This window comes from Tursiops truncatus, chromosome 16 (assembly GCF_011762595.2).
Source record: "Tursiops truncatus isolate mTurTru1 chromosome 16, mTurTru1.mat.Y, whole genome shotgun sequence".
NCBI classification, from domain to species: domain Eukaryota; kingdom Metazoa; phylum Chordata; class Mammalia; order Artiodactyla; family Delphinidae; genus Tursiops; species Tursiops truncatus.
This window is the reverse complement of record NC_047049.1, coordinates 25,946,134-25,972,195: the sequence shown is the minus strand read 5'-3', so window position 1 is coordinate 25,972,195 and position 26,062 is coordinate 25,946,134. Positions and strand designations below refer to the sequence as shown.

General features: G+C 40.1%; 1 protein-coding gene across 14 annotated transcripts in view; it reads left to right on the top strand.

Moving 5' to 3' along the window:
- GBF1 (golgi brefeldin A resistant guanine nucleotide exchange factor 1) overlaps window positions 1-26,062 on the top strand; it is a 122,312-nt gene that overhangs the window by 40,724 nt on the left and 55,526 nt on the right. The gene's annotated exons all lie outside the window — the stretch shown is intronic.

Here is a 26,062-nt window from a genome sequence, read left to right as displayed (position 1 = left end):
AGTTCCTAAATGCCTTTTTCTTACCTTTTTTAAGCCGTCAATTTCTACTTCTTATGTCTATATATTTTGTGATTCATATAATAATAGTCACTATGGTTAATGTTTTAGTGTGTCTTATCTAAATTTTTCTGTTGTGGAAGTTACTTTCTTCTTTTGAAAGGAGAAAATTGATGCTGGGAACTAGGAAGCTTGACCTTCTAGTTCTTTTGCTTTTCTCTATAAGTCCAGCTTTTCTTTTCTTTTTTTTTTTTTGTAGCACTGCTTTCTCCAGTTTATGTGTTGGGTGGTAGATTTTTCTAACTTTCAGAAAAATTATTTTTTCTAGTGTAATGTGTTTGCTGTGTTTTAAATCTCAATAAATCAGAATACATTTCAGTGTTTATTGCTTCCATCGGTTGCTTTTTTTTTTTTTAAATGAGTTTGGACCAGTTTTCAAAGCAAACAGAAAATTGTAGTCTCTAACCTCCCTCCCTCCCCTCCCCCACCTGCCACTCTGGTGTTAGGTTTACAAATGCATCCTAACCATTTGATCAAAGTCATGCTTTGAATAAGGCTTTATAGTCAGGTATGGTTGAATGACAGGTATGTCTGGATTTGGTCTTGAGAGATTTGGGGATGGTTTTTTACCCTCCCTCTTCCAGTAATGTACTGTGGTCTGTAATAGGTTGAGTTGTAACATTCATTAAACCACTCCTCACATTCCCTGTTTTCAAAGCTTATCAGGATGACTTTGATTTAGTTATTTGGAACCAAAAAGGCATTTGTGGAGCCTGATCTGGAGTTGTGGAGCAGTAATATATCAGAGATCAGACTTAGGTCCCAGTGGTATTATTCTTCGGGATTTACTTGCCTGGAAGTACACACAGGAGCCAAACGGTATGTATGGAAAGCTTTGCTGGAATGCAAATTGGACACATTTTGTTGGGACCAGTAGGGGATTTTCACTGCTTTATAATTTTTCAAAGGTTTGTTATACATCAGGCAGTCACTGCCTCTTCTTTAAATCTTTAAATCCCCCCTCTTTTTCCTGTTGTAAAGGTCAGATTTTTTTTGACAACTGTGTGCAGGAAGAAGATTTGCTAAATCCCTTCATTTTTATTCATACAAATATCGGCATTCAGTGAGCATCAGTTATCCCAGCATTTAGCGGTAAGGAAAACTCAGGGAGAATCTTATGAATCTCAACTTAGTACCAGGCATATATCTCTGGGGATAAGTTTGCTGCCTCAATTTTAACTTTGACTCCTCTATATGGGATGACACCCTCACAGTGGCTTGTACGTGAAACCTACCCTTCATTAACTCCGTGTCTATGGCTGTAGGATAGATAATATGACTAGTGGGAAGAAACTGTGTTGGACTCTTCTGATGGGGCCTCTTTGTGACAATCCTTAGATTAATGTTGGAAAAGAAGGACAATTCATTCTCTCCAATGGAGTCCCATTTTTAGCCTTATTTAGCTTTTAATAGTGTCTTGGGCAGCACACCACTTTTAATTTGATGATGATTCTTTTTCTCACTCAGTAGATGGGATCATGATATTATTACAATATGGTACAGTTCCCCATCAAACTTGTTTAGTTTGATGTTATGTTATCATGTTATCTATTGCTATGTAGCAAATTACCCTGAAACTTAAGCAGCTTAAATTTTTTTTATTTCACAATAGTTTCTGAGGGTCAGGACTTTGGGAGCCGCTTAGCTAGTGGTTCTGGCTTAGGATCTCTCAAGATGATCAGCCAGAGCTGCAGTCATTTGAAGGTTTGGCTGGGCTGGAGGATCCATATCGAAGCTTACTCATGTGGTTATTGGTAAGGTGCCCCAGTTTCTCGCAGGCTGTTGTCCAGAGGCCTCAGTTTCTCACAATGTGGCCCTTTCCGTAGGATGGCTAGCAACATGGCAGCTGGCTTACCCCTAAGCAAATGATCCGAGAGAGAGCAGAAGCCACACTAATGTTTCTTACCTAGTCTCAGAACTTCTGTCATATAATTTTGATCACCCAGACCAACCCTGACATGATCTGGGAGAGGATTGCACAAAAGTATGTAATCATTGTTATTGGGGGTCATCTTGGAGGCTAGCTACACAAGAATTTAATTGGAAAATTTCAGAAGTTTACTTGGACTTAAATACTAATTTTTTTCCCCCTGAAAAATTGTGTTCTTCCTACTCAGCCCTCTCTTTCTGTCTTTTCTCAAACTTTCCTGTCTCTAAATTATCCAGGGTGTATATGGCAAATATATATGTGGAATATATGTGCTTCAGCATGTGAATCTTTCTCTCCCATTACCATCTCAGGCTTAAGCATTAATAAAAACCCTCTCTTTTTCTAAAGCAAACCGGTAAGCATGATCCATCCCTCTCCTGCTGCTTCCTTCCTCTCTTCCCTCTGTCTTCTCTCTTTTCTTTTTTTTTTTTTTTTGCGGTACGCGGGCCTCTCACTGTTGTGGCCTCTCCCGTTGTGGAGCACAGGCTCCGGATGCGCAGGCCCAGCGGCCATGGCTCACGGTCCCAGCCGCTCCGCAGCATGTGGGATCTTCCTGGACCGGGGCACAAACCCGTGTCCCCTGCATTGGCAGGTGGACTCTCAACCACTGTGCTACCAGGGAAGCCCTGTCTTCTCTCTTTCTTTTAAGAGAAACATCTGTGGCAACTGGTCCAAGGAGCCCTCTCCTCATGAGAGCCCCTCAGTTGTATTCAGGTAATCCTTTGTGCTTCCTCAACCCATTTACCACTGATCCTGTAAAATTTGTTGCATATAGACTGGAGTGACCAGAGTTATGGGACCACTGTGGATCTTCTAGACTGAGATACATAATGATGTGAGCTCTTCTTAGAATCTATCCAGAACTCTGAAATGGAGATAAAGGCCTTGCACGTGGGAGATATTTAAAAACTAAATTACTCGTCTTTTACTTGATGGGTTCATCTGGTCCTTCGTATAGTAGTCAGAAAAGAGCCTGAAGAGTGATTTGCTATTCTTCACCTTTCTAGGACAAGCAGATCTATAGTCACAGTGATGAAGAATGCACAGGCTGATCTTGAAGCTAACCAGCGATACTGTCCTGCCTGTTTGATGACCATGCAAGCCATGCTGTTACATTGACATTTTCCCCAACCTTGGTAGAGTTTCCTGCACCAAACACTATACCTGATAACAGATAACCTCTGTTGTGAAATTGAACTTGTTCAGCTCTTGGCGGGGGTGGGTGTGTGTGTAAAATGGAGAATTAGCTTACTTTCTCAAAAATCCCAGAGCATCTTTGGCTTCCTAGGAACAGCCTGAAGCTGTGAATGCATCTGGCCTCATATTCCTGTTGCTGTTGACTGGCCTAGTAGAAAATTCATACCTGGGAAAATGTACTGGATGCTTTTTTTGACGTAGGGTATATAGAACCAGAGAGGATCCAAAATTGTGTTTTAACTCTATGGAAGATCATAAACAAAAGTAACAAAGCAGGCAAACAAGAACAAAAAACGTTTTCACCTTAAAATCACTCTATACCTAACTCTCTGACCTTCTCTAATCCTTATTATATACACATAATTTAAATTGTTTAATCAATATGCCATATTATTTTTGTTCCTTTTATTCATTTAGCATAATTTAATATAGAAGTTTCCATGCATTCACCTATGTATCATTTTTAATGTTACTGTAAAAATACATTGAATTACGATGTCATAGGTTAACTATTCTTTTAAAATTTTTAATTTGTTGTATGTAGTGCAACTTTAATCATCTTTGTACTGATAAAATTGTTTTCCTTTCTAATTATCTTTGTGAAATAATAGTCCCATTAGTAGAATGACTGAATTTTATGGCTGTGCTATCCTATTTTGAGTTTTCTCACTTCTTTTTATTTTTGCTAATTTAGTTGACAGATGATACCTTTATAATTTGTTTCACATTTCTTTAATTACTAGCATTTTCTCAAGTGTTTTACTGTTAGAAGTTTTTCCTATGTGAATTATCTATTCTTATGTCTTGGCCACTTATTTGACAGAAATTGGTTAGTATCCATTTGGATTTGTATCACCTCCTTTTATATCTGGATAATGCTTTTTTATCTTTTCATATTTATTTCCAGTGTCTTTTTTTCCCCAATTATTGTGGGCAATTTGAAACCTAGGTTGGTAGTGGTATTTTTGATCCTTACAGAGAGGTTCTTGGCCATCAACTAATTTATTTGCATTTGAAGTGTAGAAATGAGAGGTCCTGTGAGAGCCTTTGACTCAGAGTGTGCATGGGAGCCTCCCTGTGTGGAGAGCAGGCAATCCAAGGAGTAAGGAGGGGAGGTGAGGACAAGGCTGACAACAGACCTATAAATAACCTAAGGTTTAACTTTGTGCTTTGAAATAGGAATTAGGTGACTTTTATTGTCTTCCCCAAGTTATTTACTGTTTGGCCATGAAGAGGAGGCATTAGGATTTTTGAAGAAAATGTTACTGTTTTCACCTCTTAGAAAAATAAGAAGTGCTGATACTGTTCAGCTCTGCCTTGTTTTCTTGTTTCTCTTAGAGTGAGATGACTAAGTGAAAAGTGTGGGTTTGGGGATTTGTTTGACTAGACATCATATCCAGCTTCCAAAGAAAGTGGAATTCTAAACAGTGAAAGGCCCTGTATCTCTTTGCCATGGCACCATGCTGAGGACAGATTGACCATGTGAAAGGGGAGCTGGTAACCCAGCATGTGTCATTCTCCACACCACTGAGCAAGGTCCTTTTTTACCTCTATTATAGACTGCCGTGCCCAATCATTCTCACTGGTCTCTACAGAGAGTTAAAGGCCCAGACTCTTAGAACCTTTTCTAAGGTCTAGTTCCTAGCATTCTCTCTGGGCCCTCATTTTTTTCTCTAAAATTAGAAAAGTGGATCGAACGATCTCTGATATCTGTAAAGTACTCAGCTTCTTTAGGTCCATTGTCCTCTCATACAAGGTTGGAAATACTTTCAGAGGGATCCTGTTCTATATGAATGTCATTACCCTTTATTTGTAATGAAAATTTTGATGTTGGAATATTACAGAGTGTAATTTTAAAAAGAAAGTACACATAGTCTTTGCTTCCATGTATTTTGAGGTAGTCTCACTTTACAATTTCCCTTTGTCTTTCCATTGTCCAGTTGGGTTGCTTTGCAGGTGAACTGCTTCAGATTGTTATATAATTGCATAACAGCCATTTAGTTCCAAATGAATGATGCTGAGATTTTTGTATCTCTTAAAATTTTCAATAATTCTTGAAAATGAATATTGCTTGAGTGTCCTATTTTGATTTAAAACTTTACTCATATTAAATATGTTACATTTTATATATTAATATATATGAAGATAAATAAATATATCTCAATTAAGACTCACAACAATCCTGTGAGGTAGGCATGAGGATGTGGAATAGTGATCCCCAATACCAATTCTTCTCCATCATGTGCTACTCCCAGGAGGCAACTCCTTTCATCTCTTTTAGCAGATTCTTATGGAGTATACGTCAACATTTCTAAGTAACAAGCTTAGGGACTTCCCTGGTGGTCCAGTGGTTAAGACTCTGCGCTCCCAGTGCAGGGGGCCTGGATTTGATCTCTGGTCAGGGAACTAGATCCCGCATGCTGCAACTAAGACCCGGCTCAGCCAAATAAATAAATAAATATTACAAAAAACAAGCTTATATTGCTACTTCTTGGTTTTTTCAGTTTTAAGCATGAAGTTCCACTCATTTGTTTTATGTCTCTGCTAATGTTTAATGGTCTAATGGTCTCTTCCAGAGACCCAAACTCAAAAAACTTCAAGGGCCTAGCAGGTAACTTAAATGAGTATGAGAATAGGGAGCATTGTGGACTGTAGCAAACTGAAAGTTTACCCCATCTAAAGAAGTTCAGTTCTGTTTTTACTGCACGTAACAAACAGTTATGATATATGAGTCTTACTTGGGTTCTGATTCATAAAAACAAACGTAACAGAAGTTTATGAGGATTATAGAAATTGAATAGTTGCAAATTGAACACTAACACTTTGATACTAAAGCAGTATTGCTCTTTTAGATGTGATGATAATGATATTATGGTTATGATCAAGATGAATGAAACTATATGATGTACAGGATTTGCTTCAAGATAATAGGGGAGGGGGAAGGGATAATGAAAAAAGATTAGCCCTGAGGTGCTAATTATTGAGGCTAGATTTGGAGTACATGGGAGTTCATTACACTAGTCTGTTTACTTTTACATAATTTTGAAATTTTTCATAATAAATGTTAAAGAAATTTTATGGTTCAGAACCTGGTCCCCTTAGCAGAGGAGTAATAGAATAGGGAGGAAAGGAATCCAGAATAGACTAGAAAAAAGGCAGTTCTTTTAGCTATACTGTCACCAGGCCCTTAACAGTATATTCAGTCAAATAACTGTTTGTTATTGTAAATGTTCATTTGTCTAGTCTATTCTTTTTTAAAAAAAATTTATTCATTTTTGGCTGCATTGGGTCGTCGTTGCTGCGTGCGGGCTTTCTCTAGTGGCGAGTGGGGGCTACTCTTCGTTGCAGTGTGCAGGCTTCTCACTGCGGTGGCTTCTCTTGTTGCAGAGCACGGGCTCTAGGCGCGCGGGCTTCAGTAGTTGTGGCACATGGGCTCAGTAGTTGCGGCTCGCGGGCTCTAGAGCACAGGCTCAGTAGTTGTAGCACACGGGCTTAGTTGCTTCACGGCATGTGGGATCTTCCCGGACCAGGGCTCGAACCCGTGTCCCCTGCATTGGCAGGTGGATTCTTAACCACTTCGCCACCAGGGAAGCCCCTAGTCTGTTCTTTTAAATATTTATTGTATAATTAGTTAAATATTTAGTTGTATTCTTAAGTAGTAGATGATAACGTGATTTCAAAATGTGGTTTCAGTTATGCTTATTAAATTCATTCATTGCTATAAAAAATAAAACTTGTAGCACACACCAAACAAAACATATTTATGGACCAGCCCAAATGTTTTACCTGGCCTTCAGTTTGTGATTCCTCATTTTGCTCCAGCCTTCTCATTTTACAGAAGAAGAAACTAAAGCACAGAGCAGTTGTGATTTGACCAAGGTCACACAGCTTATTAGTGGGGAAAGCTAGAACTTGGGTCTCCTGATTCTATATCCATTGTTTCTTATGAGAAAATTGCCCCATTGATTTATATAAGAAAAAAGGGTGTGGTTTTGCCTGGCAGTTTTCTTCTGTGTGTGTTTTGTTTTGTTTTAACCTTAACTATTTGTTTTTAGAACACTGGCTAGAGATTTGACTTCTCTCTTTTTGTAAGGTGTTAGGGATAAGAGAAGAGATTCAGCCTGAAAGTCTGGTGGAAATCCAGGCCTAGTGATGGTTCTGTTTCTTAGGATGATAAGAAATTGCAGAGCTTAGGCAAGTTATAAGCATAAAACTTTAGTTGAGGCAGGACTGGAAAAATGAACCCCTTGGTTCTGTTTGATCCTCAAGTGAGATTTTGTTCCCACTAAAAACTACTTCTGTGTGTACTTAAAAAAAATTTTTTTTAACTATTTTCTCCAAGTCCAAAGCACTAAGCTAGCAGAATAGATGTACAGACTTGCCATGTGGGGAATGTGTTGCTAAGTAACTGTGACAGAGCCTTGGTAAGACGCTTTGCTATGGAGCTGTTACTAGGTTTTTGCTCCCAGGACAAATTGTGAAATAAGGATTTGGAGAGTTTAATTTTATATATGTTTTATTTTCATGCTTAATTTAAAAGCCTAAAAACCTGGGCTGACTTTCAGAGTTATTGCTATACTGGCAAAGAATCACATAGTAAACATCAGTTGAGGGAAGATTTATAGAAAGCACCAGAAGAAAGTAGAATGGCTCTTGTAGGTAGATTCTAGTAGTCTTTCCACCATTACAGGTTATTCACCTCTTTTTTTACTGTCCTTTCCTATGCCTGTTTATTTATATATTTTCCCACCAAGACCAAACAGAGGCAAGATGGAAGGAAATGATCTTACAAAATTCCTTTGGGCAGAGAATTTGACTCTTTCAGACTTTAGTTAAATAACCCTTTTGAAGCATACCCTGTTCTCCTAAAGAACCCCAAAAGTTTATTAAATAGTCACTCACCAAGTGTCACAGAACTCAGGCCCTTATGTATTTTTCTTCCTCTCAGGTGTCAAAAATTATTAGGACAAATACTTACCACTTTGAAATTGATGCAGATACCTGGAATGAGAGATCTGGAACCGGTAGTTCTTAGAATACGTACTATATGTTGACTAGTAAAGACTTTGCCCTTACCAATGCCTAGGGAATTTTCTAGACCGGAAGACAGATAGATTCCACACCTGAGTCTTGATTCTGATTTTTTTTAAAAATTAGAAACTTGAAGCTATTGGCTAAAATTAAATTGAGTTTATCTCTGTATTTTATTTATAGATCCAGCCACACAATTTAACATCATATTATATAATAGCATCTATTCTATTTTTAGGAAAGTGTTTGTCTCTTTAGCTAGAATATGTGTTCATTGTAGTCAGGGGCCATGCCTTCTACATCTTTCAGAGCTTAATAAATACTGACTTTTGTATTTAGTAGGTATTTGTTTGGCATAGCTTTATTGGCTCTGTTCAATACAGGTGGCAGTAATATTACTGTGTGTCATATATCATCTCATTTAGTCCTTCCAAGAATATTTCAACATAATATTATCCTCATTTTATAGAAGAGGAAACTGAGGTTCTAAAAAGTGAAGAACTTGTAGAAGTTCACATACTTAGTAAGAGGCAGAACTGGGATTTTAAACCTAGGCCTGTTTCCCTGATGATAGCTCCTGCTCTTTCCTCTATATCATGCTCCCTTAAGAGCTTCAGAATCATTGCTAGAAGTCTTGACAAACTATTCTCAGCTTCCATTTTGGTAAATATGATTCTCATTTATTCTGTTGTTCCAGAAGAGCCCTTCATGTTTAAATCAGGATCATGGCATGCTCTTCTGAGAGTCTAAGCTAATAGGGGGCAGTATAGCATAATGGTTAACGGTATGGGTTCTAGAACTACACAGACCTGGGTTTGAATATTGGCCTCACATTGGTGACCTTCAGCAGGTTACTTAACTTTCCTGAGCTGCCTTATCTATAAAAATGAGGCAGTATGGACTACTACTCAGCAATTAGAAGAATTAAACTATTGATACACACAAGAACTTGGATGGATCTCAAAGCTGTTATTCTGAGTAAACGATACCAGTTATATGATATTCTGGAAAAGGCAAAACTATGGAGACAGGGAACAGATTATGATTGTCAAGTTTAGAGGTGGGGAGATGGTGCAACTATAAAGAAAGGTGGTAGAGGGAATATTTGAGGTGGTGAAGGTGTTCTGTGTCCTCACTGTGGTGGTGATTACATGACTCTGTTTGTATGTTAAAGACACATAGGACAGTACACCAAAAAAAGTATTTACTGTATGTTAATTTTAGACAATAAGTGTAAAAAATGGGGATAGTTATGAAACTCTTCTCATAAGGTCATTGTGAAAATTAAAAATAAGATAATGTAACTAAAGTGTTTATCACAGTACCTGGTATGTAGTACACAATGACTAAAGGGTTGTTTTATCATTAAAATATGATATTAAATATGGTGACATTCATTGAAAGGAAGGTGGACTAAACTTCCACATCATCTACATGGGTACAGTCAGTGAATAAACAAGGAGAAAAATGAGCAACGGTGAGTCAGATGGATTATGTATTTTCATGTGACTTTGCAAGGGACTTGAGATCTTCTGGAAGGTAGGGGAAGATTAGGCAGAGTATTTCTGGAGTATCTTGCATCTCGCTTCTTTTCTGACTGCATGAACAGTTCCCTTGATATTATTCTTCAACAAAATGGCTTTGGTGGGCTTCCCTGGTGGCACAGTGGTTGAGAGTCCGCCTGCTGATGCAGGGGACACGGGTTCGTGCCCCGGTCCGGGAAGATCCCACGTGCCGCGGAGCGACTGGGCCCGTGAGCCATGGCCGCTGAGTCTGCGCGTCCGGAGCCTGTGCTCCGCAACGGGAGAGGCCACAGCAGTGAGAGGCCCGTGTACCGCAAAACAAAAAATGGCTTTGGTCTCAGAAGCCACAGCTCCTTTAACTGGCTTCAGATTAGATCTGAAATTTTGATTTGAGCAAACTGGTCAAAGAAGATGCTGGAAGTGGCTCTCACACTTGGAAGATGGTAACTGGTCTGTATAACAGCTGTGTCTTCCAGAGCCATTTCCTCTTGCCAGCCAGTCTCTGGATTAGACAGTGACAGCAGCAGGGCAAGCATTATTCAAGAGCTAAAAAAATGTTAAGGTCGAAGTGGTATTGTGTTTTTACTGAGCAGTGAAACAAAGGCTCTAAAGTGAAACCTTGACCTTTCTGTCATGTAGGTTGGTTGTCTTGTACAAGAGTGCAGAACCTGAATCAAAACAAGTTGAATTGATAGTGAAAAGGATTCCAGTCTTACAATACCTGCTAATTACAATACCTGTACTAATTACTTTCTAGTGTTACTAGCACTTACTGGTCTGTGAATTATATTCATTTTAGCTGATTATACTGGAATTCAGGAAGCAGGAAAAAAAGGAATGTTTGGGGTTTGGGTACAGGGCTTTTGTTTAGGAGTGGCTTGTTTTTTCCTAATTCCTTTACAGCAGTGACAGTAAATTTCAAGCAAAGTTCTAAAATTTAGTTTGCTTCTTTAATAGCTTGTTTTACTATATATATGTGACTAAGTCATTGATTGCTAATGAGAGACATTACTGTTTTCTGTGTTTTGAGGAGACAATGTCAAGGTGACTAGCCTGTTGTTTTGCTTTGGTTTTGGTTTTAGTTCCCTGATAGATATGCTGAGTAGGTGGTTGGGACAAAGGTTTAAAATATAAAAGGACCAGTGTTTTCAAAAATCATTGTACTTTATTGCACAGCTCTGAATATACTAAAAAAAAAAACTGAATTGTACACTTTAAAGGGTGAATTTATATGGCATGTGAATTGTATCTCAATAAAGCTTTTACCCAAAAAGTGCCATACCAAAAAAAAAATCATCATATGATATGTGATCTTTTAATGGAAGGAGTTGGACTAAGAACTTTTCAAAATGGAGCTGTTGGCACTTAGGCAGGGTCCTGAGATCATCCCAACATGATAGATTATAGAGTATTAAATGACTTTTCTGAAGAGTTCTTGGAGTTCATCCATTAAGCAAATAACCATTCAGGTAATCATGACATAGACATTGGTAATTTTGGAAAGGAAGAGGATAAGGAGGATCATTTAGTCTAAAATAGTGATTCTCAACCAGGCAGTTTTGCCTCCCAGGGGAAATTGGGCAATATCTTGAGGCATTTTTGGTTGTCAACACTGGGGAGGGAAGTATGCTACTTGTATCTGGTGGGTAGATGCTACTTAACATCCTACAATGCACAGAATAGCCTTCCACAGCAAAGAATTATCTGGCTCAGACTATTATTAGTATTGAGGTTGAGAAATCCTGGTGTAAAAATTACACCTGTGTTTTCTTCTAAGAGTTTTATAATTTTAGCTTTTACATTTAGGTCTTTGATCCATTTTGAGTTAATTTTTGTATATGGTATAAGGTAGGGGTCCAACTTCATTCTTTTGCATGTGGATATCTAGTTGTCCCAGCATCATTTGTTAAAAAGACTGTTCTTTACCCATTGAATGGTCTTGGCATCCTTGTCAAAATCAATTGACCAGCGCTTCCCTGGTGGCGCAGTGGTTAAGAATCCGCCTGCCAAGGCAGGGGACACGGGTTTGAGCCCTGGTCCGGGAAGATCGCACATGCCGCGGAGCAGCTAAGCCTGTGTGCCGCAACTACTGAGCCTGCGCTCTAGAGCCTGTGAGCCACAACTACTGAAGCCTGCGTGCTTAGAGCCAGTGCTTCACAACAAGAGAAGCCACCACAATGAGAAGCCCGCGCACCACAACGAAGAGTAGCCCCCACTCGCCACAACTAGAGAAAGCCCATGTGCAGCAATAAAGACCCAATGCAGCCAAAAATAAATAAATAAAATTATTTTTAAAAAAAATCAATTGACCATACAAATCTATGGAGATAGTAAAATGATCAGGAATTGCCAGGAGTTAGGGAGGAGGAAGGGATGAGTAATACGTGCTGCACAGACGATTTTAAGGGCAGTGAAACTAGTCTATGTTACTATAATGGTGGATACATGTCATTATACATTTGTCATAACTCATAGAAGGTACAACACCAAGAGTGAACCCTAATGTAAAACATGGACTTTGGTTGATAATGATGTGTCATTGCAGTTTCATCAGTTGTAACAAATGCACCAATCTGATGGGGGATGTTGATTGTGGGGGAGGCTCTGAATGAGCGGGGCAGGGGATATATGGGAACTCTCGACTTCCTTCTCAGTTTTGCTGCAAACCTAAAACTGCTCTTAAAAATAAAGTCTCATTTTAAAAAAAATCAATTGACCATAAATGACCCTGGTATAAAATGACTGATATCTGTACAGATTTCTCCTAGAAAAGCCTTACATAGCTTCCCTGAGGTCTTAGATAGTCTTGATGACTGTATTACTTCAGAATAACGCAGGATGTTTCCATATGAACGTTGCTATACTTGAGTGAGAATGGACACCATTGTTGTGGTGTCGCTAAGCCTCCTCCTGTCATATATTCAGGCAGCTCACACTGTGCAGCCGCAGCATTCCCCAGGCTAAGATGTGGCATTAAAACTGTAGAGGACCCTAATGATCATTTAATCCAACTCTCTACCAAGTACTCGGAATTCTGTCAGTAATGTATTGTTGTTTATGATACATTTTAATAGGCAGGGTGAGTACCCTTTCAGGACCTAGTTTTTTCAAAAATTTTCTTAGCTATTATTATCTGAATGCTTTATATACATTATTTCATTTAATTCTCAAACTGAGCCTATGAGGTAAGGTTTTTATTTATTTTTATTTTAAATTGTATTTATTTTTGGCTGCATTGGTCTTTGTTGCTGCACATGGGCTTTCTCTAGTTGTGGCGAGCGGGGGTACTCATCTTTGTGGTGTGAGGGCTTCTCATTGCGGTGGCTTCTCTTGTGGAGCACGGGCTCTAGGTGCATGAGCTGAGTAGTTGTGGCTCACAGGCTCTAGAGCGCAGGCGCAGTAGTTGTGGCGCACGGGCTTACTTGCTCCGTGGCATGTGGGATCTTCCCAGATCAGGGCTTGAACCCACGTCCCCTGCATTGGCAGGCGGATTCTTAACCACTACGCCACTAGGGAAGTCCAAGGGAAGGTTTTTAAAATCTCCATTTTACAGATGTGGAAACTGAGGCTTAGAGAAGTTTGCCATGGTTGCACCAGAGCTGAAATTTGAATCTAGGTCTTTTTGATTCCAAAGCTACTGTCTTTAGAAAGCATATAGTGAGGTTTCCATCTTCACATAAAATTGAGTTCTAATAGGAATAATAACTATAAAAATGTATTCAAACAGAAAAATGGTACATGAGACTTAAGTTTAAGCCAATATATACTTAGGGGGAAATCTAAACTATATTTAAGATTCATTGACCTTTTGTAGTCTGTATTCTGACCCAGAAAGGGAATGTAGACTGCTTTCTGAATACATTGGCTTCTTATTTGCTCCATAGCCAAAGTGGTCCTTACAATGGTGGGCCTCATCCTGCAGGATTTTAAAAACAAAATTTTAGCATGCCAACACCTTGAATATCATTTGTGGTTCTAGTTGCAGCATCTAAGATATATATATATATATATATATATATATATATATATATATATATGAAAAGATATTCAGAGAAGGGTAAAATATAATGAAGAAAGGACTTCCAGATCTTGGAATATTAGAATTCAGGAACATAATCTTCAAATTAGAATTAGGTATAAGAGAAAGTTCTACCTTATGTGGTTGTTAGTAAATTTATAAAGTTTTATACAAGAAGTTGATTCAAGAAGGATTGAGATCAGACATTCTGATCTGGGGCCTAGGAATGGGATTCAGGAGATTAACAGAACTCCTGAAATTATATGCAGACTTGTGTGTGTGTGCACGCACACACACACACACTTTTCTGGGGAGAAGATTGATATCTCATCAGAATCTCAAAGTGAGCTATTACATTCTAAATCTCCATGAACTTGGACAAGTAACTTTAACTTTCTGTGCTTCATTTTCTTTCACGTGTAAGATGATGGAACTGTCCTGTGTTCACTAGTTTCCTTCCAACTCTGGTGTTAAGACTTCCTTTTCTCTATGAGTTTGCATTCTTGGTTCCACATGCCTAAGGAAGTGTTAGCTTTTAAACTTGGTCACCTTGGTGAAATAATATTAAGAGGTACCACTCTACTTCTAATTCTAGCCAATATTTGTCTCCTAGCTGTAGAAGTCGAAGTCCTTTCAACTGTTTCTCTCCTAAAGAATCATTTCACTATATATATATATATTTTTGCGTTATGCAGGCTTCTCACTGCTGTGGCCTCTCCCGTTGCGGAGCACAGGCTCTGGACGCGCAGTCTCGGCGGCCATAGCTCACGGGCCCAGCAGCTCCGCGGCATGTGGGATCTTCCCGGACCGGGGCACGAACCCGTGTCCCCTGCATCGGCAGGCAGACTCTCAACCACTGTGCCACCAGGGAAGCCCTCACTATATTTTTATTGAATGTCTTCTGTATGCCAGACACTTTTGGGTACTTTGTGGAATACAAAAATAACCACATTTTATGAGTTTCACATACTGTTCTGGACAGGTTAAGAGCATTCCTGCCAGAAGGATGGAGGTAGGACAATCCAGGGTTTGGGGAAGAGCAAGGAATCCGGTGGGAGAGAAGGGTGATAGGTAGGTAGGATTCATGTTATGGAGGGCCTTAACTGCCAACTGAGGAAAGCCACTAGGTATAGTGAAAAGAGACCTAACTGGAAATCTGAATACTTGAGATATAGACTGGGCTTTGTCATAATTGTGTATGATCTTGGGTAAGTGACTTAATCTCTCTTGACTTCACTTTCTTTACACATACACACACACTATGGGATAGGAAATGGGCTGGATGAGTGCTTGTTTCCTTATAGTTCTAAAATTCTGTGATTCTCCTTAATTCAGTTAGAAGTGGGAAATCGCTGAAGGTTTCTGAGCACAGTTTTTTCGTCAGCAGAATTACTGCTGTTTTGTTGCTTGGATACTCCTTTTTATTAATGCTGCTTCTTCACCCTTATGTAATTGCTCTAGAGGGACTGTCACTTTAGATAATTCTTCATGTAATCAAGTTGACCATCATTATCATTATTAGGTTATATTATCAAGAACATGGGAACTGGGGCTTCCTGGTGGCGCAGTGGTTAAGAATCTGCCTACCAATGCAAGGGACATGGGTTCGAGCCCTGCCCCGGGAAGATCCCACATGCCGCGGAGCAACTAAGCCCGTGTGCCACACACAACTACTGAGCCTGCGTTCAAGAGCCCGCAAGCCACAACTACTGAGCCCACGTGCCACAACTGCTGAAGCCCGTGCGCCTAGAGCCTGTGTTCCACAACAAGAGAAGCCACCTCAATGAGAAGCCCGCACACCGCAACTAGAGAAAGCTGGTGCACAGCAATGACAACCCAACACAGCCAAAAATAAAAACAAATAAATAAATTTAAAAAAAAGAACATGGGAACTACTAGGTGTCTGTTCATGAATCAGATCTGAAGCTAGTCTTGTTTCCTCATGTTGTCAGTTACTGACCTGAGAGTTGGATCATGTGTCCAGAGTGTGGGCAACAGGTAAGTGCTGACATTTTGATGGCCACATCATATGTCAGGGATCTGTGAGAGGGCCTGTGATGACCATGACGAGCCAGCCAACAATCTCCTTGCCATGGGCAAATGGGAGAAGTTACTAAGTTTAGCTGACATTAAGCTGTAAATTATTTGAAAGGTAGAAAAGGATTCTATTCAGAGGCTATCTAGAATTTCCATTTACTAATCAGGTCTGTGTCTGTAGGGGCTTCCATCCCAGGAAAAGTATTGCTTTCTTGTTCCTCTTTCCCCACACTTTGTCCCTTTTATATTGGGAAGATAATTTGCAGCTCTTATTGGGACCTGACACTTTAGTGCTTCCTACTATTCTTAGATTCCAAGGGCCTCAGGATGATAAAATCAGAGGTTGGAACTGCTGGTTAAAAATCGGCATATGAGCTTAGTTGGAGTTGAGTTTTATCCAGAGAATAATAGAGACATGCATGAAATAACAGTAAACTGATTTTTGAGAGGAATATTTCTAGCGATATTTACAAATCACCAAACCTGGCAAATAAAAAAGTCTCTATAAAAACTTGTATAAATCAATAAGAAAAAGGCAGATTTTGCAACAGAAAAATGGGCTAAAGACTTGAACAGACACCTCACAAAAGAGGATATCTCAGTAATCAGTAAACAAAAATAGGTGTTCATTAGTCATTAGAGGAATTCAAAGGCACTATGGAATACTACTACACATAGAGCAGAACGACTGAAATGAATTGGTATGGCAATACTCTGTGAGCCAGCAATTTCTTATCTAGAGATATACCCAGTAGAAATTCATACATATGTTCACCAAAAGATGTATACAGGAATGTTTATAGCAGCACTGTTCATAGAAGGCAAAAAAAGGGGGAGGGCTTCCCTGGTGGCGCAGTGGTTGAGAGTCCGTCTGCCAATGCAGGGGACACGGGTTTGTGCCCCGGTCCGGGAAGATCCCACATGCCGCGGAGCGGCTGGGCCCGTGAGCCATGGCCGCTGAGCCTGCGCGTCCGGAGCCTGTGCTCCACAACGGGGGAGGCCACAGCAGTGAGAGGCACACGTACCACCAAAAAAAAAAAAAGGAGGGGGGGGAAACTACCCAAATGTCTGTAGTAAGTAAAATGGATAAGTAAAATGTGGTATAGTCTCACAATGAAATATTATACGACAAGGAGAATTAGTGAACTACAGCATATGACAACATAGATTAATTTTTCCTTGAACAAAAGAAGCCAAACACAGAGGAGTTCATACTACATGTTACCACAAGCTTTGCATTGATTGTGCAGAGCAAATCAGTGGTATTAGATTTCAAGATAATGGTTACCTTTGGAGTCATAACTGGAAGAAGTCATGATAGTGACTTCTGCATCCTGGTAATGTTCATGTCTTGATCTGGGTGCTGGTTATTTGGGTGATTAAGTTTGTGAAAATTCATTGAGCTTAATGATGTTATGTGCTTTAATTTAAAAATTTCCTAAAAGGGGAGGGAGAGCTTAAGTTTGTAGATGTTGAGCAGTCAGCCAGGCTCACTCACTACCTAAATAACTTGCTGTTACAAATTACTTAGAGCAGGATTCAAACTTTTGTCTCAGAAAAGTTATTAATTATGATTTGTCTTGGATCTTTAGAGTCATTTTAAAATAGTTGAGATAGTAAATGTTAAATTTATGGATGCAAGGGTATATTCTCTTTTGGTCATCAGTATTAATAAGATGGCCTTTGGGGAAATGAGTGTAATATAACTAAAATGAAATGGCAAGAAGAGGTCTACTCTTTCCCCTTATAATACTGAATTTTTCCCCTGTCAGAGTTAGTCTCCAGAAGTTGTAAGTGTGAAGCTTACTCTCTCTCCCTGGGCAGCTCAGTTTGTGAAATTTCTTACTTTTGCCTCAGTATCTTCATTTGTAAGTAAGATATTGCTTATCTACCTTCCATGGCTGATAAGCATATCTTGTCTACTATATCTGTTCAGATTAGGCTCCTTTTTTGTTTTTTTGAGAATTTTTGGTCTTTCTAGTTATGATTTTTGTGTGTTCTTGTTTGTGGATCTGGAACTTGATTCATTATTAGTTGTGGAATGAAAGGCAAGACATATTTTGTTCTCCTGAATTTTCTCCCTATTCTAGATCTGCTGTCATCAGGCTTTAATCAGAAGCTAATTTAGTGATGCTGAGTTAGTCCTAGAAATTGCTTTCAATTCTGGTTTCAATTTATTCTGAGTTTCTGGGTTATCAAAAAAATCTCATTTTATGATTCTTGGTTTACATTTGTATAACTTAAGAAAATATGACCACCTGTATTTTAAATATATATAGGCTTCATGTCTTCTGTTGGGCTTAAAGAGCTGTGTTGGATATTGTGGAATTGGAAATAGGCCATGTGGATAGTTGTGGGATTTAGGTGGATTTATAGTTGGTAGAAGTGGTGAATTGGAAAAGTGGTAGGGTGCACTTGTTTCTCATTCAGGGGTAGTCTATTCTGATTGTTTGATGTCAGTAAAAAGTGTCAGTAGGTCAAAAACGCAGAAGCATCTTGACAGAGTTGAAAAAGTTGTGCTTTGTGTTCTGTTGACCAAGAGGAGGTTATATTTTCAAACTAGCTTCCTGAGATGAAATTGAACTTGTATATCTGCCCTGCTTATTCTTCTTAGCCCTGATTTTAGCTTTTCAAATCTTTCCTATTAAATAAGATATGTTATATTAGCATTAAATATTTCAGAGTCTGCTATGCCTATATTGGTTGAGATTCTATTAATCTGTGTTAGATTTCTGGTCTCTGTTAGGTACCTCATTTCTATTACTGGCATCCCCTAGAATAGAGGCATGTGTACATGCTTGTATTCTGATGATCATAAGCACTAAGGTTTTTTTTCTGGGACTGTTAGAAAATTTTGCAGCAGCATTAACCTAGGAGAGATTTTGGGATTTGCAGGTAACTATGAGGGGTTGGTCAGTTAGTGGCTTCTACACCAAGACTGGTCTTTATCAGCCCTAAGCCACAGGGGTTTGAGCGGGGTTGAGGAGGGGGTTGATTTTCTATTTATTAGAGGTGACATGAGCAGTGGGGCAGCGGCAAAGAGGCCATGTTGCTCTTGCTAAATATACATCCCTGACAGTTGGATAATAGGTTCCAGGAAGTTCAGTGGAAAATTAAAACAAAGCAACATTTATAGCTGATTGAACTTGAAAAGCCATTTTGGTGTTGAATGGCAAATATGTAGACTTCAGCATTCCTGGAGCCTGATGCATCCCACTGGATGGCCCTGTTCCTGTGTACATGATGGCCTGGGGACTCAGCATTGTGCAGGGTGCTCTCCTTTAGAGAGTGCTTTGAGGAAAGAAAGTTTCCTGGTGCTTATAGAAGTCCCCTTCCCACAGACTTATGTAACATAGGTTCCTTATGTCTGGGGAGCATCTTTCCTCTGATGATTTGAGGACTTATTTGTTAGAAGGACAGGAATGTCTGGCAAGAGACAGAGGAGCTCTTAAGTGCTATAAATACTCCTGGTCACTCTGTATTGGGGCTGAAGCTCTAAGCAGATTGCTGTGGTGTATACACGTGATCTTAGCATGATACCACTTCTGATTAATGTCCTTAGTTGTCTTAAGGCCACTTACTTGAGCCTTAATTTGGGCTGACTTAGCTATGAAGAAAGGGTTTTGTACTCCATGTGTGGGGTGGTTAATTTTCTTAGAACCAGGAGAGGGGCTGTAAGGGATAGGAAGATGAAGAAATGGTACAGGGAATATAGGTGGAGAGAGAGAATTGAGCCTTTTGCAACTATCAAGAAAAGTTGCTGCACATACCCATCTTTTTCTCCAGGATGATCTCATGCTGGTCTTCCTTCGTGTCTATCTTGTGGAGAACAAAACTGGGATGTCTGATGAAAGCTTATAAACTTTGGTTTGGTAAGAGTGATGAGAAAGCCCCTGTCACTTTACTCCATCAGTCCATTGGGAACTTTATGCTAACCAGACTGGCTGTCAGGAAAACATGGATTGTGGATATGGGCATAATTTTCTCTTGTTCTCACTCAAGTGAACTAGTTGCCTTTGCTGGCTGTAGAATCAGCCATTCCTGTGCCTTGTGCATTTCCCCAAAGTTGAACTACTCTGGTAGAACTGAGAATTTATAGGTTCCCTAGCTTATCAGGGCATTTTCCCAACAAATGAGAGTTCTCTTCCCTTCCATCTTAACTGGAAAACAGAGACCTAGCCTTAACAATTCCCTCAGGTCCTCCTTTACTGAATGAAGAGCTTGAGTGGGCCCCGTTTTAGACATATCTCCTATAAGAATGGTGGAATGTTTACAAACTTAGAAAATGTTAAATCTCTCACTGCCCCCACTCTGCTGTGGGGTTGAGGCATAATGCACTTAATGGATCTTTTCCCTTCCCAACTGCAACCATGTCAGCTCTATGCTTATGTTGCTTAGCAAAACATTTATAAACTTTGGATAACCTGGCACCAGGCCCTCGGTTCACTTTTATTTTAATGCTTTTGAAGTTTAGCTTTTAGTTCAGTAACCTTTGTTGGTGCCTAACTATTCTAGTTAGCAGTCTCATCCATTACAGGGGAATCTTGGCAGCTGATCCACTGTTGTCTATGCAGTTTAAAGGGTCTTTAGTTGGAGTAAACCCATGCTTTTGGTGTTCCCAAACTGTGAAACTGTGATGCTGCAAGGTAGAAACAGCTGTTTCAGTTTGTCTTCTTCAGCAGAAACAACTCTGCTCATGAAATTCGCCTCCAGGTGTTTTCCTCAAGTGCCTGTAGAATCACTGAGGAAGAAACAGGTTTCCAGTGAATTGGATTTAATTGTGGCCTGTTGCTTTCTCTGTCTGCATCTCACATTGGCACCATTAGTTTGCTTTCTAAGCTACTTAAAGCAAAGATGTACCTTGTCCTGTAGAGATCCGAGGTTTGCCTAGGCTCATCTTCGTGGTCTCCTAGTGGTGAAATTAGGATCAAGGCACAAGAAAATGCTGGTTCCTATGGTGTTTTGTGGATATAGTTCCTCCTAGTGAGTGCTTACTTTGGCAGGACCAAGAAAGTAGTTCTGAATGTGCACTCCAGAGTCCCATGCAAGGGTAGCAATACTGTGGGGCCTAAATGAAGAGGAATTGTGCTGCTGGGCAAAGAAAAAATTTCATGACTTGAAAGCAGGCTCTTTGTATTGTGGAGGCCAGGTTATGTTCCCAACTTCAGGGAAGTGACACTACAGCAAGAAGCTTCATGTTCTTCTGAGTACAGACAAGTCCAAACTGCAGTTAGTACTTTTCTTTTCCTGAAATAAGGAAGTGATTTACGAGGTGTGGGCCCTTATGTGAAAGAAAACAAAACCGGCTGCTGTGTGGGCCTGTAAAATTCTTGTGCCATCTTGGTGGTGTAGGTTACAGGAGGAGAAGATGGAGTGGGCTGGCTGGCCCTCCCTTGCTGGGGCTCAGCTGCCCCAAATACTTGTGATATTGTGGGTTATTTATGAGCTCTTCTGGGCTGGGATTCACTACCCCACACCCTGGTAGGTGAAGATTTGCAGGCAGAATGTAGAAGCCCTCATTAATCTTCCTGGTCTTGCTGAGGATTTCTTGCCGGCCGGAGCTCCTGTTGGTCAACGGACTGGCCTTCCCACTGAACTGCAGTGGCTCAGATTAATATTAATCCCTTTAATGCTGCAGTTCATGATATAGTCATTAGGTGACTTGGAACTAATCCTGTCCACCTAACTACTGTGATTTATTAAATACACATGGAGATCGAGTCTGAATACAGCCAGGCAGAATCAGCAGCGAATAAATACCTCTGTGTATCTGTATTAATGCTGGTTGATTGGGGCACAATTGCAGGCTGGGCTGGGGAGAAACAGAAGCAAAAGGAGGCTGAGCTCTCTAATCAACAGCACTTGCCCACCCCTAACCTTCAATTTAAGTGACAGAAACTCTAAAGATAAAGGCCCAAACTAAGGAGGAAGAAGTCCCTTAAACATGTCAGTTATTTTATTGACTTTCCTCCTATACTCTCTCTTCCTTTAAGGTTTTTTTGTTTTGTTTTGTTTTTTTGCTGTACGCGGGCCTCTCACTGCTGCGGCCTCCCCCCATGCGGAGCACAGGCTCCGGAAGCGCAGGCCCAGTGGCCATGGCCCACGGGCCCAGCCGCTCCGCGGCACGTGGGATCCTCCCAGACCGGGGCACGAACCTGTGTCCCCTGCGTCGGCAGGCAGACTCTCAACCACTGCGCCACCAGGGAAGCCCTTCCTTTAAGTTTTAAGAGTAATTATTCAGATAAAACTTTCTCTATGACTTAACTTGCTTAGATTCTTTGAGTTCTTAATTATTAGACACCCTAGGCAGGGCACTGGGTGCACTGATGCATCTTTCTCTCCTGGCTTCAGGGCTTACATTTTTCTTTTTGGAAGGGGCAAGGAGGTGGAGCAGCCACACCTGCCAGATAACAGTTCTCTTCTTTTATATCCTAGCCCAAGTTAGCAGAAGCGTAATTTCTTCTGTAAATAATTGAAGTTTATCATTTTCCTTTCTCAAACCTCCTTTTCTTCCCCCCTTTGCTCTTTTAGCAGAGATGGCATTAATATGAAAAACATCTACCTAGCTGGCTTCGTTTAATCAGGCAAGTCTGACATTTGTGAAACCTCTCATTAACATTTTCCCCAAAGAGCACAAAATGGCTTCTCTCCCATCTCCCCTCCCAGTACAGCCACCTCAAAGTTTAAGCTGCTTTCCACCTCCATTGGCAGGCTGTTCTCAGAGATGTTACTTCTCTAAACTCTCACTTTTGGCCAACGGCCACTGGTCACATACGGGGGGACCTTCTGTTCCAGGTGCTGCCCTAGTCCTTGTAAACATTACTTTTCACCAGTTTTTCCTGGAAATGACAAGAAATCTTTGATAGGAAAATTGGGGTATGGAGTTCATTAGTACTTCCCCATGACCTTTTTCAACTGAATCAAAAACATTGGTTGAGCACTATGTTCATGAACCCTCTCTGCCTTCCAGGAGCTTACAGACTACCATTAGCTATTCCATAAGCTGGAATATGGTATACTAAAGCAACAGCACTCTAGAAGTACCAAGAAGGAAGAGATTAAATTCTGATAGCAAGAAATTAAGGATAGTTATTTTTGCTGAAATCAAGAAAGTACTGAGAGAGCCAGGCCTAAACTCTTGGGAAGATCTTGGTTTTGTTACTGCCATCAAAGTGGAGACCTGTATACCCTGAGTCAATGGATAAGAACTAACCCAGAATATGAATCTTGACACATCATGGTGGCAATAATGCTTCCTACTTTTATTGCAAGTTGGGCAGTGGTAATCTTCTTTATTGTTTGTACTCAATTTTCTTTGCCATTCCCTTTATCTACTTTATTTCAAAGTGAGATACCAATTCATACCCAAATGAGGACAATAGTCTCTTGTCAGTTACCTCTATGTTTAGATCACACTCATTTTTTTTTAAAGTAAATTTATTTATTTATTTTGGCTGCGTTGGGTTTTCATTGCTGGGCACAGGCTTTTTCTAGTTGTGGCTAGCAGGGGCCACTTTTCGTTGCAGTGTGCAGGCTTCTCATTGCGGTGGCTTCTCTTGTTGTGGAGCATGGGCCCTAGGCACGCAGGCTTCAGTAGTTGTGGCACGCAGGCTCAGTAGTTGTAGCTTGCGGGCTCTAGAGCGCAGGGTCAGTAGTTTTGACACATGGGCTTAGTTGCTCCACAGCATGTGGGATCTTCCCGGACCAGGGCTCAAACCCATGTCCCCTGCATTGGCAGGCGGATTCTTAACCACTGTGCCACCAGGGAAGTCCCTAGATCATACTCTTGAGAGGCTCTACCTCTTTGTTTTTCGACTGAGTATAGTTTAGGTGAGGACACAGACTGCTTATATTTCTGGTAATTTCAGTTATCCTCTTCCCCTTCCCCTTTCTTCATACTCTGTCTCATCCAGTATTAGTGACTATTCAACAAGCATTAGGAACAGAACCACCATTTAGGTCCTATGTGAGCTACAGATTTAAAACTGTACCTCAGTTAACAAGTAGGAACACTTGCCATGCCTGATAATTAGAAGTCATAGTCATTAATTTCAGAGCTGTATGGTCATTTTCATTTAGGTAGATAGATAGACAGAAAAGCTAATAAGTTAAGACCTAGAAAATTTGAAGTTTGGCTATGATCATACAGCTAGTGTAGTCTATAGTCTGTAGTCTATAGTCTATAAGTCTATAGGTTATTAATCTTTGTATCTCCAAAGTCTAACATAGGGCCAGGCCTGTGGGAGATGCAAACTAGTATTTATTGAAGGAGAGGGTGAGGGACTTGGGTCCAGAAAGACTAGTATTGTTTCAGTGATCTTATAAGTGCCAAGTTTTTATGATTATTTTTAATTTTCTAAAAACAGAATATTATAGTCAAAAATAATTCTTAGGATACATGAACAACAAAATATTCATATTAAGTTTTGGGTAAGTGTCAGTTTCACTAAAACTTAGTGATAGTATTTCATTAGACTCCTGTGATTTAGGCTGCCTAGTTCTCCCTTTTTTTGAGCTAGCTTTAAAATTTTTTAAAAATAATATTCAATAATTATGTAATAATATACTATTCCATGTAGAAAACATTGGAAAATACAGGGGAGTATGAGATGGAAATAAAAACCACCCATAGCCCAAAACCACCCATAGCCCAATCACCTAGAAATAACTTTTTTTTTTTAATGCGCACACACATGCAGTAACACCCTTTAGCAAAATTCGAATCATATTCTATATATTTCTGCCTTTTCCTTTTTTCTGTTATCCTATATTATGGGCATTTTCCCACATTATTACACATTCTTCAAAAATAAGATCTAATGATATTCACTGTATGAATGTTTCAGAATTTTTATTTAAAGTTCGCTGTCATTGGGGGACTTCCCTGGTAGCGCAGTGGTTAAGAATCCGCCTGTCAATGCAGGGGACACGGGTTCGAACCCTGGTCCAGGAAGATCCCACATGCTGCGGAGCAACTAAGCCTGTGGGCCACAACTACTGAAGCCTGTGTGCCTAGAGCCCATGCTCCGTGATTAGAGAAGCCACCACAATGAGAAGCCTGTGCACCACAATGAAGAGGAGCACCCGCTCGCCACAACTAGAGAAGGCCTGCACGCAGCAATGAGACCCAATGCAGCCAAAAATAAATTTATTTAAAAAAAAAATGAAGTTCCCTGTCATTGGTTATTTAGACTATTTTCAGTTCAGTGTAGTATAAATTTCTTTGTACAAAATTCTTGGCCTATCACTCTTATTTCCTTATAGTAGATTTCCTTTATTATTTTTATTTCTATTTAGGTAACACATAGTTTTAGAAAGTCTAATAGTTGGAGTTCCCAGGTGGCATAGTGGTTAGGATTCCAGGCTTTCACTGCCGTGGCCTAGGTTCAGTTCCTGGTAGGGGAACTGAGATCCCACAAGCCGCCTGGCACAGCCAAAAAAGAAAAAAAAAAAAAGTCAGTGCTGCAAGGCATATAACTCCCCCACACCAACAACTTTTAAGGTCCCCTCCCTAAATTATTTTAGCTGTTTGTTCAGGTATCTACTTTTATATTTCTAAGTAATATGCTGATACTTTTTTGGGTTTTTTTTTTTTTTTTTTTTTTTTTTTTTTGCGGTACACGGGCCTCTCACTGTTGTGGCCTCTCCCGCTGCGGAGCACAGGCTCCGGACGCGCAGGCTCAGCGGCCATGGCTCACGGGCCCAGCCGCTCCGCGGCATGTGGGATCTTCCCGGACCGGGGCATGAACCCGTGTCCCCTGCATCGGCAGGCGGACTCTCAACCACTGCGCCACCAGGGAAGCCCTGCTGATACTTTTTTAAAAAAATAGATTTTTAACATTTGAACCAATATCTGTTGACTTCCTACTCCTAGATGTAGAGATAACACTTTTGCAGTACTACTTGATACTCAATTTCCTTTCCTCCATCCTCCCAATATAGTTCTGTCTCCAATTGGTTAAATCAATATTCAGTCTTTACCTTACTAAGATATTAAATATTATTCACTACCAAGTCGAGTATTACTCCCTTTTTGAAAAATATGCTCAGTTTTCTATGTTAGTATTACTATTTCTTCTCAAGCTCTACAGTACAGTTTTTAAAACTCTTTGAATACTATTTTCCCACATGATCAAACACACAGTTCTTCTACTCCATTTTTATCTCTTCCTAGAGAATCTTTCTCAGTGCCTGCTAGCCTCTTCTTCCGTTCTGCATTGGTTGCTCTCTAGGCATTAGGCACAACTGTCATCCTGGAACTTCTCTTCA